Source organism: Dromaius novaehollandiae, chromosome 9, assembly GCF_036370855.1.
Source record: "Dromaius novaehollandiae isolate bDroNov1 chromosome 9, bDroNov1.hap1, whole genome shotgun sequence".
Classification (NCBI taxonomy): domain Eukaryota; kingdom Metazoa; phylum Chordata; class Aves; order Casuariiformes; family Dromaiidae; genus Dromaius; species Dromaius novaehollandiae.
Genome location: NC_088106.1, coordinates 31517964 through 31535344, shown reverse-complemented (window position 1 = coordinate 31535344; position 17381 = coordinate 31517964). Strand labels below are relative to the sequence as shown.

The 17381-nt window shown below is 58.5% G+C and overlaps 1 protein-coding gene and 1 long non-coding RNA gene across 3 annotated transcripts in view; one reads left to right on the top strand and one right to left on the bottom strand.

Moving 5' to 3' along the window:
* Positions 1-7167: 7167 nt before the first annotated feature.
* On the bottom strand, positions 7168-9141 carry LOC135329198 (uncharacterized). The gene is made up of 2 exons (XR_010390557.1): positions 8871-9141; positions 7168-7711 (listed from the first exon to the last, which is right to left on the bottom strand). It is a non-coding gene; the product is annotated as an uncharacterized LOC135329198 (long non-coding RNA).
* DGKG (diacylglycerol kinase gamma) overlaps positions 9107-17381 on the top strand; it is a 52856-nt gene continuing 44581 nt past the window's right edge. For both annotated transcript variants that reach the window (XM_064517130.1, XM_064517129.1), the window contains exon 1: positions 9107-9312. The gene's annotated coding sequence lies outside the window, so the exon portion shown is untranslated. The remainder of the gene's footprint in view (positions 9313-17381) is intronic.

Here is a 17381-nt window from a genome sequence, read left to right as displayed (position 1 = left end):
TGTTCTGCTGCAAGGATTTTTGCTGTAATTCTGGCTTTTCTCGGTCTCAGCTACTCCAGGCTGGGAAGTTTCAGCTCATGGTGCCAAATGCCGCCCCGTTGTGTTTATTAATGCTGGTTGTAAAACCTTGGCAAAAGCATCCTCCATCAGGCCTGCAGAAATCCTGCCGGATCTAGTGCCTTCCAACCAGATGGGCCTTATTAAGAGATGTCACAGTGCTAACAACACCTGACAGCTCTTTGACTCACTTCCCTGGTCTTATCAGCATGCTCTGAGCAGGGCTGCAGCCCAAGCTGAGAGCAGAGGGGAGCCAGGCCCAGGAGCCCTCCACTCGCATGCCTGCAGGCTGCACCTCCGCAGACCTGTCCTCCTGTCCATGTGGAGAGGGGAAAGCTGGAGGGGGACAAGGCTCTTCAGCTCTTCACAGTTGACTCACGGCGTGAGTTTTCCTGCACAATCCAAAGAGCAAACCTCTCCCCTGCCACAGGGACGTACCAGAGGCAGACGGGCATGGAGACAGGGCAGACCCCGACTTAGAGGAGAATGGTTTCACTTCACAGCCCAAGGAAAATGACTCTGCTCTCTGAGAAGAAGACAGTTCCTGGCTGCAGGGGATTGAGCTGCATGCTCTTGCTTTTTGCGTTGGCTTCCTGGGATTGCCCGTGCTTCTGCACTCCATGTTGCCATCCTTGCGATGCACAGCCGCCTGACTGCTGTCAAGAAACCACTTGCCGACTTCATCTGCATTGTAACAGAGAAAGGGGGGATGAGGGCAAGATACTAGCCCCAAATGCTCTCGATAGCTCTTAAACTCCATCCTAGCTACTGTCCCATGCCAAGCAGCACTGAGCCTGCTCTGTTCGCCATGCACGTGGCTCCTGCGCTGCACTCTCTGCAGACCGTGGAGCTGGAGCAGGGCTCACACAGCTCAGGGAAGGGAGACATGCTGCTTTTTTGACAGCTTGGAGACCTGCATTAACATCTCACACAGATGACGACTCCTTTAGCCCGTGGGCATTGCTGTGTCTGGGCCCATATATACACCCACATTGTAAATTTTGCCCAACTCTGCCAACTCAGACAGTAACGGGGATGTGCCAAGGGCTACGTACAGCAACATCTAGGCATCATCGTGGAGTTTCGTCATCGCTCTTTCAGTTTGCTTTGTGCTTTTCACCTTCTTTTCCTGTCCGTCCTCCTTCCAGCACCCATCTCCTGTTGAAAACTTCCTAGAGCTGCCCGGCTGTATTGAAGTGTGTTTAATGAACTGCAGCCAACAACATGAACCACTTGAAGCTGCAGATGATACATGGATATCTCTGTACTTAACTTTTTTTTTCCATATATCTTGGTGAAAGTGTTTTTTTTCCACTACACTATTCATTTCAGTTAAAATAACTGCTGGGAACATGGATACAGTAGTCTACAGCACTATTTTAAAAATGTCTTAATAACATGCTATTATACCAGCTTTAGTAGATGTGCAGAGCATCTTTTTTATGGCTGCGCAGAAGTATTTCTCTTTTCTTTGATCTACACTCACACCACCAAGATATCAGTCGGGGGGAAACAGCCCTACTCAGCACTCTCTGCTCATGGCTAGTGGTAGGTAAGGCGCTGCCTCTTTCCAGACCATTACATTTCCACCGTTGTTGTCATCTTCCTCAGATGACTGAAGGTTGCTCAGAGGTGCAGGATAGGACAACAGGGCAGTGCTGATGTTTAGCAGAGCAGCTGTCTCCCAGCATCCATGGACATTCGTGCTGCTGGACTCGGCCCATCGCACCGGCCAGGCTCTTCTCGAATTGGCCTTGGCCATCCAGCTTCACCCTACCCAGGTTTCCTGAGCGTACGCCGAGAGCCTCTGCTCGGAGGGAGCCCTCAGCTTGCAGGCTCCTTGCTGCTGCTCGCCATCTCAGCATGGCTTCCTCCCGTATCGCGCCCACGGGGAAAACGCTGCTTCGCACAAATCCCTGACTCACTCGCACCATCTTTCCCCGACAGCAGGCGCCGATTCTTGGCTCCGTGCAGGAGCCGGAGTTGGGCAAGGGCTGCGCAGCCTGCCTTGGAAAGCTGATGCTGGCACTGCTCAGCGTCTTCCCTGTGACTGCATCATTGCAGCTCTCGTTTGCTCTCCGCCGGTGCTCCAGCGTGTAAGATGCCAGCCCCACGGATTCCAAAATCAGAAACATTTCACCCTCCAGAGTGTGAGCCTGCCTAAAATCACAGCCCTGCGTTCTGCAGGAAAGGGCAGGGGAATTTTGCTCTCCGGGTGCATTTAAGCTTCTCGCCGCAGGCATGAAGTCTGCTCTGGAACAGGGACGGATTCCCTCCCCTCCTGATGCAAGGTGTGATGTACTGACTGTGCCACTTCAACAAAATATAAAGTGGCAGCAAAGATGTTAAGCTAAAGCTAGAGCTGTCACTGCTTGCACACCTCTTCCTGGGGGAGGCAGGAGAGAACAGAGATTGTCCCACTGAATGATACTTTCCTTGGAAGATGCCCACATGTCATTGTGAAGGACCGATAGAAAATCACCTTAAAAAGAGTAAAGCCCAATTCCCATGTGTTCAGTCAGCCCCGGGATGTAGATGTTTAGAAAAGGCACAAATACAGGGAGATCTGCGATAAAATCACGACCGTTCCAGAGATCAGGCCAAAGAAATTCAAACGCTGGTTGAAGGATGTGTGCGGAAGGCATATTTCACTCGGGCTTTCTGCAGTGGAAGCGCGGCTCCCGCTGCAGTGGAGGAAGAGGATACGCAGTGCAACCCAGCTGCTGGTAAACTTGGAGCGCTAAATGCCAAACTTGTCACGAACTGCCGGCAAAAGGCGTGCAGATGGAGACCGGCTTGCAGGAATGAATAATTCAGAGGAGGAATTTGAGAACAATGGGAACAACTCGGGGATGAGCTTCGAGCAGAGCGAAACTTCCACTGCATCACCGCGGAGCTGGGACCGGGCAAGCGGTGCCAAGTCCCCGGGTGGCACCAAACAGCGGGGATGCTGCCGTTTCCACCCCGATGTGCACAGCACCTCCAGGCGGGAGGTCACAGGAGGCTGGGAAATGACCACTCCAGTTATGTGAAGCTCCTTGGAAAAACACAAAGTAATTCAAATGGAGGGGCGTCCAAACTGTTGTCTGTCTTGCATTACCGCAGGCTGAGCTCGCTGGCCCCAAAAGGTTGGTGGGAAAGGATAGCCTGGGGGTGCGGGACATCTCGTGGCCTTGCTGTCCGGTTTAGCGGGATGCATAACCCAGCTGCAGACTAGCTCCTGGCACCACGATGTCCCGCGGAGAGGTGCCCAGCCTGCCAGCAACCTCTGCTCCCTCCTCTCACGCACAGCTACCCATTCGCAAGCTTTGCCAAGGCCTCGGTAGAGGGGAGAAAACCGAAATCCTGCACCCCTGGCTTCGCCATGCTCCACGGAGACCGGGCTGTCCCCAGCACCGCAGATTTGCACCGTTCGGCCTCTTCCGCGGGAGCCGCGGGACCCTCACTGCCCCGGCGCCAGGGAAGCGGTCGGCGCGACAGCATCGGCATCTCCCGGCCCCACGGGTGAGTCCCTTTCGAGGGCCGTCCCATCCCCCCTGCATTTTCTAATTTTGAGCCTAATCTGTCGCTCTTCAGGCTGCCCGGCTTGTCTTACTGCGAGTTAATATAATGCTGGCGACCACCTGCCGGCAGGAGCGAGAGAGCACGTCCTTCTCACGGCCCGTCCCTGGGGGACTGCGACGGAGCAAAGCAAAAACTGTAAAAAAAAAAACAGCCTGGAAGTTTCTCAAGTGTTTTTCTTTTTTTTCCGCCCCTTTTAAATTTGTCATCTTTCCTCTCGTCAATGCGAAATAACGGAGGCGGGGGGAGGAGGAGAAGGGCGGATGAACCGCTTTCCAAGCGGCCTGCTTGTCTTTGGACCCAGAGCTGGGGCCAAGGGGAGTCTGGGCTTATTTTAATTGTATCCCAACGTCATTGCTCATTACTCAAGGCCGTAATGAGCTCTGCAGTTCCCTTTTTCCATCATACTCTCAGTAAAATAATCGAGCTGCAATTGCTAGGGGTTCCTCCTTGGCCTGCGTGACAGGGCGCAGGCAAGGGAGATGGCACTGTAACTGAGTTAGCAACAGAGTGACCTAGTCAAACCTCCGCCGAGACGCCTAGTAATGGGACGTAGCAAGGTCATTTCTGCTTCCCGAATAGGTGGTGTCTGCAGAAGCCTCTTTAACAGTGCTCGGGGTGCCTGGTGCGTCCGCACTGCCTGCGGAAGGGGCACCGCACAGCCGAGCACCCCCGGTCCCTGCTCACACATGCCAGGAGCGTGCACTAACGCCGTGGCCCCTGAAGCAAAGCTGCGCCACGTGTTTCAGAGCTCATTTATCACAAAACCCATGCTCGGCGTTTGCTGGGACGCCTTGCCACCTTGCACTGAGAGGCAGTGGTCTTGGCCCAAGGAAACACGTAAGAAGCACAGCCTTTTCTTTCAGCATCGAGAAGGAGGATGTAGCTTTGGGCCAACATTTCAAGAGCAAATCAGCCAGAGTTAAACCAAGAAGAGATCTGATAAAAATCTAATTCAGGTGTTTGAAAGACACTTTTAAATGCTTGTGTGCTTGTTGCACTGAGCAATCCCCCCATCATCCCTTTGGGTGGCCCCCAAATCAGGCTTTCCTGGCTTCTGTGCCTCAGCTGGTGAACCAGAGTGATGGGACCCCTCGTTATTCACCCTAATTATTTTACCCTAATTATTTGCTGACAACTTTCTGTGCCAGTGCAAGAGCAACCTGCAGCACATCAGGTAGACTGGATGTTTTTCTGTTCTTTAAAAGGGAGCCTTTTCCTCCCAGCTCCCATCTGAGTGGCATGCTGTGCTCTGGGGAACACCAGGAGAACGATGTCTTGGATGGGACATTACCCCTTCTCCACTCGCTGCCTGATAGCCTGGCATTTTAATATCAGGGCTAGTTAAACCTGGACAATATCATCTCCTTCTCTTTGCAATGCTGAAGACCCTGTTAATTGAGCTAAATGCGGCAAGCGGGGCTTGCCTGACCCCACACAACGGGTAGCACAAGAGGCTGTGCTAGAGACCAGGTCGCGGGTGAGCTGGGCACAGGGAAGACCCTGGAGTAGAAGGTGGTGGGAACGACCAGGACAGGCTCTTCGGTTTTTCTGTACGCACAGAAATACATGGCTCGGCTCCCACAGGGCTGAATCTCTGCAGCTCCGTCCCTATGCTGGCAGCTCTGTGGTTTTCCAGCGTCTCCTCCTGTATTTATGTTCTCTGGATGCAAAGGTCTGCGAGCTGCCAGCAAATGCTGATGCTTTCCTAACGCTCCTTGGGGTGAAAAATGTTCGGAAAGGCAAATCCCTGGCGCACACTGAGCTTTTCGGAGGGACCGGCCCCGGTTTCTCAGCCAGGCCGTCTGCGTCGGGAGGCCCTGGCAGCCCAGGGGCAGGCTGGCAGCTCGCAGCCCACCGTCCCCGCCCTGGTGGCACGCGGCAAGGGCCACGCACCGTCCCTCAGCAGCCTCGGGGCCTGGCACGGCTCCCCCTCGCCTCCCCCCAGCCCCAAATAGCTGGCAGATCCTACGAAAATTTCGAAAAGCAAACATCTTTCAGCTGAGGCCGGTGTGGGGGCTGGAAGGAACAGCATGTGGGCTCCTAGCCCGGCGGTGCCACAAGCCTCCGACGCCTCCTGAGGCTGGAGCCCGTTTTCCCATCAGTGTCCACCCCCGACTGCGGCTGGTTTTCAGAGCAGCCAGACCCTCGGGACCCCCGGCGCCTGCCCCCCTCGGGTGCTGGTTCTGGTGCAGAGAGGGCAGGGAGGGAGTTTAAACCCCCCGAGCGCCGGGGACCTGGGCTTTCTGCCTGCAGCCCTGCTCGCCCAGCGGGCAGTGGGCTTTGCCTGGCCGTTCTGGGCTTGGAGCAGCTCCTTGCTGGTGTTTAGACCCTGCTAGAGGGAACCAGGGGGGGGAAAAAAAAAAAAGAAATTATCAAGCATCAGAACAAAGAATAATAAGTGACTCAGATTTAAGAAGGAGAATTTTTGCCAGGCAAAATGTGAGAGCTTTTTTGGACAGGGCTAGAAAACCAGGGCTGCAGCTCTAATCAAGCCAGGTGTCAGCACATCGCTTGCATTAATCTGGAGAGCGACGGCCCCGAGGACCCGGCTCCGAAGCGCGGAGGAGCGCTTTGCAGTCGAAGCTGGCCGAGGGACCGGCGGGGGGCCGCAGCGTGGGCAGGGGGTGGCCGGTGGGCGGCTGCAGGGGTCTGTCCCGGGCGGTGATGCATCAGGGATCCACAGCTGTGCATCAGGGAGATAAATTAACCGGTAAACTGATGGAAACTGGGGAGAAGCTGCAAAGCCCCGGCGGGGGAGAGATGATGAAACACGGAGTGCGCTCGGAGGTGGGAAATCAGAGCCAGGCTCAAACCACAGAGGTCAGGCTGGGGCCGGCACTGCCTGCAGGGTTTTGGGTTGCATCCGTCGGTGCGGTCCCTTCTGGCCTCAGCTCCGGTGAGCCGGGAGGACACGAAGCACCCGGACGCGGGCACGGGATGCGGCTCACAGCTGCTCGGATGCGCCCAAGCCAGTGGCAGGCAGAGGGCCGTGTCCCCACGCTGGTGCGATTTCCTTCCTCCTTCACTGAGCCCGTGGCTGCCTCCTCCATCACGAGTGGAAGCAGCACTCGGAGGCTTCGTGGTTGCTCCTGGCACCCCCAGGCCGTGGTCGCTGCTCACCCAGGCTCCACTGACACATCGGGGGTGCCCAGGGGAGCTCGGGGTGAGACCCAGGGCAAAGGGGCCCTCGAGCTCCCTCGGGTGCCGAGCCCTGCAGCCTGCACTGCCAAGGCTTGGGAACGGGTGCGATGACGTTTGTGCAGAGCAGGGGGACGGGGCACCCGCAGGCAGGTCTCCTCTACCCAACCCCCTGCCCCAGCCCCTTTCTTATTGAGGGAAACCTGGGGGAATTAATTCACTGCCTGCAACCCTTGAATAGAGACGGGTGTGCGCTGGGACACGGCGTGCGGATCAGAGAGAGGCGTAGTCACCACGGCCGTGCCTACCCATAATAATTTTGTCTTTCTACCCTTTTAATTTACTAATTAATCTCTGGAAGGAAGATCTACTTGGATGCGGGAAAAGAGTGAAATTCTTTCATCTGCCTGTGCTTAAAGTGTTTTACTGATACCATTAGCAAATCCAATGCAGAGTTGGGGAGTGCAGCATCCCCGCTAGGTCATCTTCCTCAGTGGCAGGTCTCTTGGCTGAGCTGGGCTCCCTTTCTGAAAAAAATATCCATGCACCACTTCTGCAGAGCCATTTCCAAGTCGCAGGAGCTCTCAGCCCTCTGGAAATCCCCAGAGGACCGCTGCTGGCCGGAGAGCATGGCTGGAAGTAGCTGCATGTCCCGCGTGCATCGCTCCCGCAAAGGGCCAGGGCTGGTGGGTCGCTGCTGAGTCTGCTGGATCAGCCCTGAGCTGGGTGAGGTTTCACCTGGTGCAATATTTCAGTAGGGTCTTTTTTGAGGAAAGGACTAGGCACCTGCCAGCCGAAGCCTTTGCACAAGGTGTTTGAGCAGCTCTGGTCGGGTCTCTGCTCACTGATCCTTTGCGAGCGGTTTGTGTGGCCCTGGGTCGGTGTGCCGTGGTACCCACGGGCAAAGGCAAGGCTGGGGGTCCCGCCGGTGGCCTTCCCCGTTCAGACCACCCTGGAAAAGAGCAGAAGTGATCTGAAGCTGTCGGACAGGACAAGGATGGGGCCACCATGCTGGTCTCGGAGAACATGGGGCGAGATGCTTCTCCCCCAGGGAGGAGAAGACATCACCCTCCTTGGCTAGATTGCGACACAGGCTCCGTCTCCCAAGGGAGATGGCCGGTGTGGCCGGGAACGGAGGAGCTCAGGGACCTGCTTCCATTGCTCTGCAAGCTGAGACGCTGCCATTTGCTGGACCAGAAACCCACAGCCCGCCCCCAGGGACCAGTGTCCTTTAAAGGGATGCTTTTCTTGCCCTGGCACGGGCCACGCGTGTGCTGCCGTGGCTGGCGTCGGGCCGTCTCCCCTAAAACTGGCACGACCTCGGGGACTTTGCCATCCCCAGCACCCCATCGGGGAGCCCCGACCCAGCTCTGCAGGGTCCCCGCGGAGAACGACGGAGGGACAGCGGGGCTGGGGCTGCGGAGAGCCCCGGCGTGCGGCGGGAACGTTTCATGGCGCCGGCGCACGGACTGTAGCTACAACCGCATATTCTGCTCCTCACCGCCTATTTCTCTGGAGAAAGTTTGGTCTCGGCTGTCATTCCCCTCATCCGGCTTTTTTTGAAGTCGGAGAACTACGTACATGCGTGGCGTCTTTAATTAATATAAATACAGTGAAACATAAATAATAGACATGCCTGAAATAGTGTCACCCCGAGCAGGCAGGCGTACGCGTCATGGAAAAAAAATAAAAAGGCTTTTTATCTGTTTTGGCATTTTTGTTTGTTTGTTTTCTGCGGTTCGCTCCATTCCGTAGGGAAGAGCAACCTTTGCCATGGACGCAAACGCTCTGAAGCAGCAGAGACGAAGGTGCGGAGGGGGAAAAGAAAGCAAAGAGACGAGATGGGCCCCGGGATGGGGACGAAGGCGGCCAGTGTCGTGGCAGTGACGGGAACCCCCAGGGGGCCACGCTCCCTCGCCGGGGCATCCACAGGCCCAGGCACAGTGTCCCCGTGTCCGCTGACACCCCAGGGTGCCGGGCGAGGGGCTGGCCACGCTTCCGGCTTCGAGGCCAGATGGAGATGGGGAAATCATTACCGAAACGGCGGGGGGAGCATGGGCGGGGGGGGGAGGAATTAATAAATAAATAAAAGAGCTGGAAACGGCGCTAACCTCTTTTCCTGATTTACGTTGAATTTGGCCTGGCGGTTTAAGGCAGCGCGGGGCTGTGGCCGGGGGCGAAGGGGAGCGCCGTGGCGGGGGTCCCGGCGGCCCGGGGGTCCCGGCGGCGCGCGGGGGCGCGGGCGGAGCGGCGGGAGGCGGCGGCCGCAGCAGCCGGGGCTCCCCCCGCACCTCCCCGCTCCGCCCGCTGCCCGGCGCGGCTGGCGGGAGGCAGCGCGGCGGCGCAGGCTGGGCCCGCTCGCCAGCCCTCCTCGCCCATCGGTCCAGCCCCGCGCCTGCCGCCGAGGCTCCACCTTAAGAAGGGGGCAGCCGCCGCTGTCAGCCCGCACAGGGGAAAGTCGGCGAGCAGCCGAGGCGGCAGCTGCCGGTGCAGCCGCCCGCCCCGGCCAACTCCGCCGCCGCCCCCGCCGCCCCCCGGGCGCCTCCTCTCCAAGTAAGCGGGGCCGCCGAGCGCGCGGGGCACCGGGCGGGCGGGGGCACCGGGCGGGCTGCACCCCGCGGCGCCGCCGCTCCTCCGAGCCGGGCTGCGGCGGCGGCCGGCAGCCGAGACGGGCGGCGCGGCGGTGGCCGGTGCCGTGGGGGGGGCGCGGACCGCGGCACCGGGGGCGCGGGGCTGCGGGCTGGGGACCCCCGCGGTGAGCCCGGCCGGGCGGGCTGCCTTCGCCCGGGAGCTGGGAGCTGGGAGCGGGGGGGCTCTGCACACAAGCACCGCGGGGGAGCAGCCCCAGCCGGCCCGGGAGCGATGCGGCGATGCTGTTTGAACGAACCGCCCCTTCGCCGAGGCCGGGAGCAACTTGGCGGCGCTCGGCGTCCCGCCGCGGGCGCTGCCCGGGGGCTCGGCCCCGGGGAAGGGGCGCGCTGAAAGGCCGGGAAGGACGAGGCAGCATCGCGTTTTCCCTGGGGGCTGAGAACATGGCTGCCACCCAGCCTCTCACGCAGCCCGCTGACTCCCGCGGAGGCTGCCCGCGGCGGGTCTTCACCGGTGTGTGAATGTGCGTTGGGTCTCAGCACCGCGCGCCCGTTCGCCCGGCGGGGGTACGGCCTGAGTCAGCCGTTTCCCTGCGTGGCTGGTCCAGAAAAGCCCGTTGGTGTCTTTCTCGTTAAGTGAAAATTACTGTGGCCGCTTTCTGTAGAGGGCAGGAATAACCAGGCGGCGTTTAGCGTGCCAAGCCCTGTAGAAAGCTGCCTGGAACTTGCTCTTCAGGTTGTTTCGGAGGATGAAAGGGGAGAGCAGCAGTTTCAAAGCTGCCGGAAAGCAATACTTTCCCATGCAAGGTGCAGTTAACCTGTGGGACTCATCGCCCCAGGATTCCCAAAGGGAAAAAGCCTGGGCTTTTCCCTGCTGGCAGTGGGAAATCTCTGTCTGATGAGTGACAGCTGGTGTAGTTGGGGGCCCTGGAAGGATCCCAGGCTGCGGGACGAAGCTCTGTCCAACTTGGGAAGAAAGTTTTCCATGAGACAAGCTGTGGTCTGCCTAGGAGCAGCAATGGCAGTGGTAGTGGGACTCATCTTGCTCAAAAGGTGTCGTAGCTTGGCTCCAGCCTGTTCCTAACTCGACCAGAAAAAATATTCTGCAAAAAGACAACAGCAATGAGGTGGGAAATTCCATGCGTCCTCGCATCTGAGCCAAGCTGTCTTCGCCCTTGCGGGGTGGAGGAGATGCCAGCGCCAGTGCCGGCACCCGGGCTGGGCGAGCTCCCTGCTGCTTCCCTGGGGCTGGGCTGAGCCCAGATCTGCCTTCAGCCTGTGCACCACAGGCACCTTCGTGACCTGCTGTTAACGCTCGGAGTCGGTGCAGCCCAAGACCCCGCGGGCCACCTACAGCAACCCTCCATTTTGCTGGCCAGCCATGCGGGAGATAAAACCTGCCACACGTACGAGAAGTGATTATGGTGGCAGTGGATATCTCTTCTCCCCGGCTTTGCTGGTCCTCCTACCCTGGCAGCCAGGGAGAGCGAAGCATCTCGCAGCAAACCATTGCTTGCTTTTCTTAAAAGCTCCGCAGGGAAGGATGCCATGCAGCCGGGAGGCGGCTGCGGAGGCCCGGCAAGGTGCTCCTGACAGATGTACGCATGTGGGCTTTTGGGTTGTGTACCAAAGACCACCTCTGCCTCTCTTTGCCAGAGCGCTGCTGACTGCGAGGAGCCAGGCGGGTGGGATGGGAAGCTCTTGCCAGCTGGCAGGAGCGCGCGTGCCGAAACGCAGCTGCGCCGGTGGGGACGGGGCTGTATCCCCAGGGCCACGCGTGCACCTCCTGCGAGAGGTGCCCAGGGCAAGGGGCCAGCTGGAGCAGGGCTGGCGCAGAGGAGCATCCTGCCCAGGCTCGTCCGTCGGGCTCTTTCGGGGAAGCACAGCCCACGGCGCGGTGTGGGCCCTGGCCCATTCGTTAGGTCTCGTGCCTGGCCGCCTCTTGCCAGCGTGTTTCAGTGCTTCAGCGCCGTGAGGGCACGTGGCCTCGGAGAGGTGAGTTGGCTTGGGGTCCTTGGACAGCAGTCCGAGCTGGACAGCTGGGTTGAGGGCTAGGTGTGGAGTTAAAGAGAAGGGGGAACGTGTAGTAAAAAAGCAGCACGAATGAATCACAGGAGGGGAGAAGGGAAGAAGGCACATGCAATGTGCTCTCCCCGCTTTAGTCGTGGCAGGGCAGGCAAAATGCAGAAAAGTGCATTCTCATGTAAATGCAGAAAATATTTTGAGCGTGACTTGGTTGGCTTTTTGTTGCGGTGGGACAGGAGGGATTCGCACTCCACCCACTGCCTAAGGGGCCTCTCCTCAGTACAACACAAAAATAGGCTGATCTTTAAAAAAGATGGGTCGAGCAGGCCGGAAAATGCCATTCCTGCAGGGACCCATGTTACTTCTGCCCTGGGAGGAGATGTTGTGAGCGAGACTGGTTCTTCGTGAGCTGAGTTGGCAGTGAGGGAGACAGAAAAGAGCCTGGCTTCAGGGTCGTGATGCACATCGGATCTACTAGAAAGCTACAGCTTTCTTGTGTGCGTGCGTGTGCATGGCAGGAGCGCTCCCTCCTTGCACGCAGCCTCCTGCAGCCTGAGGAGCCAGGCTGTCTCCTTCCCAATGGGTGTCTGAAGCAGAACTCTCCCAGGCATGGCTCTACACATCCCAGGAAGGCTTTCGAGCCATTTGAAAGATGAAGGCTCTGGAGTCATGCTGCAGGAGCCAGGGCTCTTCTGCAGTGGCCCACCATGAGCATCTCCTGTTCTGCCCCAGCTCTTGTGGAAGTAGATCCCCGTCTCTAGCTGTAGCCCAGCAGTGGCCCCGGGGAGGGCAGCTGAGGTGCCTGGGATGGTCGTGCCGCGGAAGGGAAACGTGTTGTGAAACAAGCGCTTCCAAAAGCTGCTTCTCCTGAAAAGGCCTGGCTACGGGTTCAGCTTGCCGTGGGGTGGGCGGCTGGTGGCAAAACGCTTCTGGCTCGACGTGATGGGGACAGCACTGTCCTCCACCTGACACGTCTTACCGCCAGGAGGGAATGAAGGGGGGATGATGGAGCGCCTGGGGAGGGACCATCAGGGAGTGATGCCCCAGAGGGTCGGGAGCCTGGGGACACACCGTGTCACGTGCCACAGGGAGGGTGAGCAGGCGGGAGGCCTTCGTCCTTGGCTGCTGCCGGTGTCAATGCTCCCGGGCAGCCAAGGCACAGAGCGCGGGCGGCACGCTGGGAAAGCGGCTCCCCTCTGCTCCCCGTTGCCATTCCTGGGAACCCACCCGGCCCCGCGCGCTCCATCAGCGAGGGCACTGAGCAGCATCTCTCTCCCGCGGGATGTCGGGACGTGCCCTCTCCCTGTGCCTCGGAGCTGACCGCAGGGCAGCCGCGGCCTCACCCCCGGCCCCGCTCGCCGACGGGGCCTGGCCCCGCGCCAGGTCCGGCCTGGCATCTCCCTTGTTGACTCGAGCGTTTCAGGCCGTACATGGCCGGGCCGCGCTTGCTGCGGAGCCTGCCGCTCTCCCCGCAGCCGCCGGCCACGGAGCTGCCTGCGGTGCCCGGGGCTCCCCTGCCCCGGCGCTGCTAGACTTGGTGTCTGCCGGCCCCGAGGTGCCGCGAGCCGGCAAAGGAGGCTCCCTGCGGAGCAGATCGAGCCCGCCCGGCTTGCTTTCCCTACCTGCCTCTCACAGGTCCCCTCGGAAGAGCTCCCTCACCCCCGGGCCCGGCGGGAAGCTCCGCAGCCCTCCAGGCAGCACCGGCACTCCAGAGGCACTGCAACGCCTCCAGAACCAGCCAGATCCTGGGAGCGGGTTTGGGAAGCCATTCGGAGCCCGGCTCTCCCCCCTCCCGCTTCCTCATCCTCCCCCAGCTGCTGTAATAGTCCCGCAGTCACGTCTTGCTGCTGGCAACGTGCTCGTTGTGTGCAAAGAGGCAAAACCCACACAAGCAGCGGAGAGCGGCCGAGGGCAGAGCACGCGGCGCGGCACGGTGGCGGTGGCACAAAGCGGCGGCGGGGGAAGAGGGGACGTTCCCCAGTAATCGCTTTCGGTTAGGGTAATCCGGTGTTATTTGTAACACTGGCAGGGGAGCTATTTTTAGAAAGAGGCAAATTTGATTTAATATAATTTGCCGCTGACAATTCAGAGGACGCCCAAATGAGCAGCAGCTGGATTCCTAGGGAGGCCTATTCTTTCCCTTCCTGCAGTGTAAGACTGACATGCCAGAAGTAGCGTTTGTTATTCCAGAAGTTGCTGGGGGAAAGCCCCTGGGATGGCCCAATTAACTGCGCTTTGCTTTGCTTTTCTTGTCCTTCTTCGCAGCGCCCTGTAACCTTTCGTTAAAAGAAATGATGGACGTTTTTACTGCCATCCGTCAGAGGAGAGGCTTGGTGCGCATTATCTAGCAGGCTGCCACTGGCAGCACTCCGGGATTCACGAGGTTTGAGGGTTTTCCAGAGGCCAGGAGGCAGGGAATGGGAACCAGTTCAGATTGGAGCTGCAAACTTTATTTTTTTGCAAATTCACAGACTTGCAGGAAGGCGGAGGTTGGATGGGCCCTCAGGGAGCTGCCGTCCAACCTGCCCCAAGCGGGACCTGTTGCAAAGCTTGGCCAGGTTGCTCAGGGCCTTGTCCCAGCAAGTTCTGAATATCTCCAAGGATGTGGATCCCCCTCCAGCTCTCTGGTGCCTGTCCTGGTGTTTGACCACCATCACAGGGAGGAGATTTTCTCTTATGCCCAGTGGGAGCTTCCCATGCTGCAACTTGGGTCTGTCTGAAGTAGCTGAAAACAGCAGCTAGTCCCCCCCCCCCCTTCGCCTTTTATTCTGCAGGCCTAGCTAACCCTGTTCTCTCAGCCTCTCCTTGTGTAAATTTAAGATTAAAAAATAGTTTCTGGTCAAACTAAACAGCTCTTTTGCGTGGGAGGAGAAAGCATGTTTACACTGGGAGAGGGTTTCTTGCAGCCTGAATTCTTCTGAACCAATCTAGGAGATACCTCGAGACAAACTTTCATCTTGGAAAGATTCAAACACAGTATTTCGGTTTGTCCTTTTTCCCAAGGCAAAGAACCCTAGGAAGCCAACGGGGGCTTGGGAAGACTTTGGGTATTTTTTCTAACCAGAAAGAAAAATCCCTAGAAACGTTGTGTCCAGCCCGCTCCTGGTTGGAGACATCAGAGCAGAGAGCCGTGGGGACAGGAGCTGGGACATCGCGGGCAGTGGAGGCAGGCTGCCCAGCCTGCAGGACCAGTGGCAATGCCTCGGCGGGAGAGGAGGCCTGGGAAGTCCCCAGGTCAGGGGAAATACGGCCCTCACTGTGTTGCTTGCAGCATTTTAGCAGTGCTCTGCTGCGGATGACAAATCCTGGGCTGTGGGACAGGGTTTCTAAGCACAAGAGCCCTGGCAGTGGTACCACTCCCAGGACTGTCTCCCATCAGCAGCAGGCATCCTGGTGCTGCAAAACACCCCTGGAGCACCCAGATATTTCCTGCCGTGACATGACAGTTTTCTTGGAAAATGTGTATTTATTTGGACTGTCCAGACGCCTTTCCTCCCTCCATCTCTGCCTCAAACCCTTCTCAGCTTGGAGGAACATGGCTCCGCTCCTCAGCCCTGGATTTAATCAGAGGCGTTGAGGCTGCGTGCAGGAAACCACCCTGCTCTTCTGCAGCACGTTGGCTCTGCATCTCGTTAACAGGCCCGCAGAAATGGTGGAGCATGTCTCTCTACAGCCGTGTTTATCTCTTCTGAACAGGGCGAATGTTGCCCATGGCTTCCTGGGGAAGGGAAGGCAGCAGCAAGTGAGATGTGGAAGAGCTTCTTGGGACAGAAGCGGCTGCCTGGGTCGTGGAGAGCATCCTTGGGGCAGCAAGATCCCCAGCAGGTAGATTTGCCTTGAGGCAAATCCCAACTGCTTGTCCATCACCCCTCCGTCGTGTGGGGCTGGTACCTGCTCCCCGGCACCCCAGCTCTGGGGCTAGTGGCCCTGGGGCCTGGTGGGCACCCAGAGAGCTGCTCAGGTTGCCCACAGGGCCCCGTGGCTGCCCAGGATGTCGGCCACGTGATGTCTGCACCCCGTGTCCCCGCAGCTTGCCGTGCGTTGGAGCTCGGGGGCACGGCTGGTGCCTCCGAGGCAACAAGCTATGGGGACTGTGTCTCTTTAGAAAGCTGCTCTCCTCTCTCCCCCAAGAGCTAATGCCTCATTTGTATCATTAGAGCATCCCAAAGCGCTGTCTCCTTGACATCTTTGCTGTTAACTGAAACAAAGGGGAAAAAACGTGTGTTGCAACTGGTGCATTTAATGCTTGATCCCTGTTACCTCTGCAGCGACTGTTCCGTCGTCTCCTCAGGGCTGCTCTGAAGGCCATGGCAGTGAAGCAGGTTTTGCTCCAAGCTAGCGCTCGTGACTGCCGGTACAGCGTCTCGGGGGGCAAGGGCTGAGCAGATCTGTGTCTTTTAGCTCCAGCAGACTTGTGCCCAGGGTAGGCACCGGCTGCCCAGAGTTTGCTTTGCTTTTTTTTGGGCGTGGGGCAACAGCAGTTCTTGGAGAGCTTGGTTTCACCTGCTCCCTACCAGGCTGGTGGCATTTGCTTCCCACAGCTGGAAAACCCACTCGGCCACCAGCTGAGAGCACCTGCGGGCGCTTGGCCCTGCGCTGCCTACTTGCCCCGTAGCGATGGGTCACTGTCCTCTCTGTAGCCCTGAGGCTGGTCTTAGGCTGTGTCCTCCCCCACCAGGATGGGGCTTTGCGTCTGTGCCCTGCGTTGCCCCCGGGGTGCTTGCAGTGGCTAATGTTAGAGCCAAAATAATGTTAGTAAAGCAATTATTTTTGCTCCAGACCTTTGGCCGGGCAGCCACGTCTTCTTAGCAGGAGGCAGAGGCTGTGCCGCAGCGACCGGCTATTAAAAGCAGCTGTGCTCCGGGAGAAGTATCATCCGCTTGGGCCCAAACCTGACATCTTTATCACGTGTTAAGCCCCTCCAGAAGGCAGCTAATATCCCTGTGGTAGCAATCCCGTGCCGCTGCCGCCTCCTCCTCCTCCCTCTCTGCTGTAAGTGCTGGCGAGTCTCCCACGAGGAGATCAAGTCCGACACAAACTGTGTTTTAACCCAAGAGGAAGGTGTGGAGGAGGAAACGCAGCGGCACGAGATGCCCGAGCAGCCCGTGCAAGCCGGCAGGACTGAGCGAAGGCAGCCGGGCTGTCCAGGCAGCACCTTGGATCCCGTGCAGCCGTGCATGGCAGGATCGAGGCCTGCGTCCGCGTCTAGCTTGGACCTTGATGTCCTCCTGCCCACCACCGTGGTGGAGAGCACTGAGCGGTAAGAGAACCAGAGCCCCAAGCGCTGATTTTCCTTTGCCTGCCTACCAAAAGCTGTGTGAAGTGTGTCATATCTCCTCTCTCAATTAGAGAGATTTTGCAGGAAAATGGAACGGCAAATGTGGTAAACAACACAAGTGGAGGCTGTAAAAGCCACCAAGCACCCAGGCTGTGTTTGCATCCGGAGCAGTCTGCCTTTCGAAAAGCAGCTATTAGCAAAGGGGAGGTGAGAGGTGTAAGGAGACGGACGCAAAGGGTCGATCTGATTGACAGCAGACAAGAGCGCTTGTTACCTTCCAGCACGAGGAGAAGGGGAGCCACCAAAGCTCCTCCAGCAAGCTCCTGGCCAAAGAGGCAGCCTGGCCTGGGGAAATCCACCTCGCAGCCAAGGGTTGAAGTGCCCCGGGCAAAGCAGGGATGCCGCAGAGCATCCCGTCTTTAACCGTCCAAGGGGATGCTGGCAGGAGGTTTACGGGGCCGGCAGAGCACATTAAACCTGGCCGTGGGTCTCAGCCACATCGCAAAGGTGTTCTTGATGCCTGGCTTATCTCTTTGGGGAGCTGCTTGGGAAATTTGGGGGCTCAGCCTCTCGTTGGCCATTTGTGCCAGGAAACGCTCATTTAGAGGCCAGGACAGCACTGGGGAAGGCCGGGCCGAGCACGTTGCGACGGGCTGAGCACCGCCGCTGAGCTTGCTGCCTGCCCCGAAACGCACCCTCCTCCCCCCACCCCCTTCCCCACTCAAAATGAC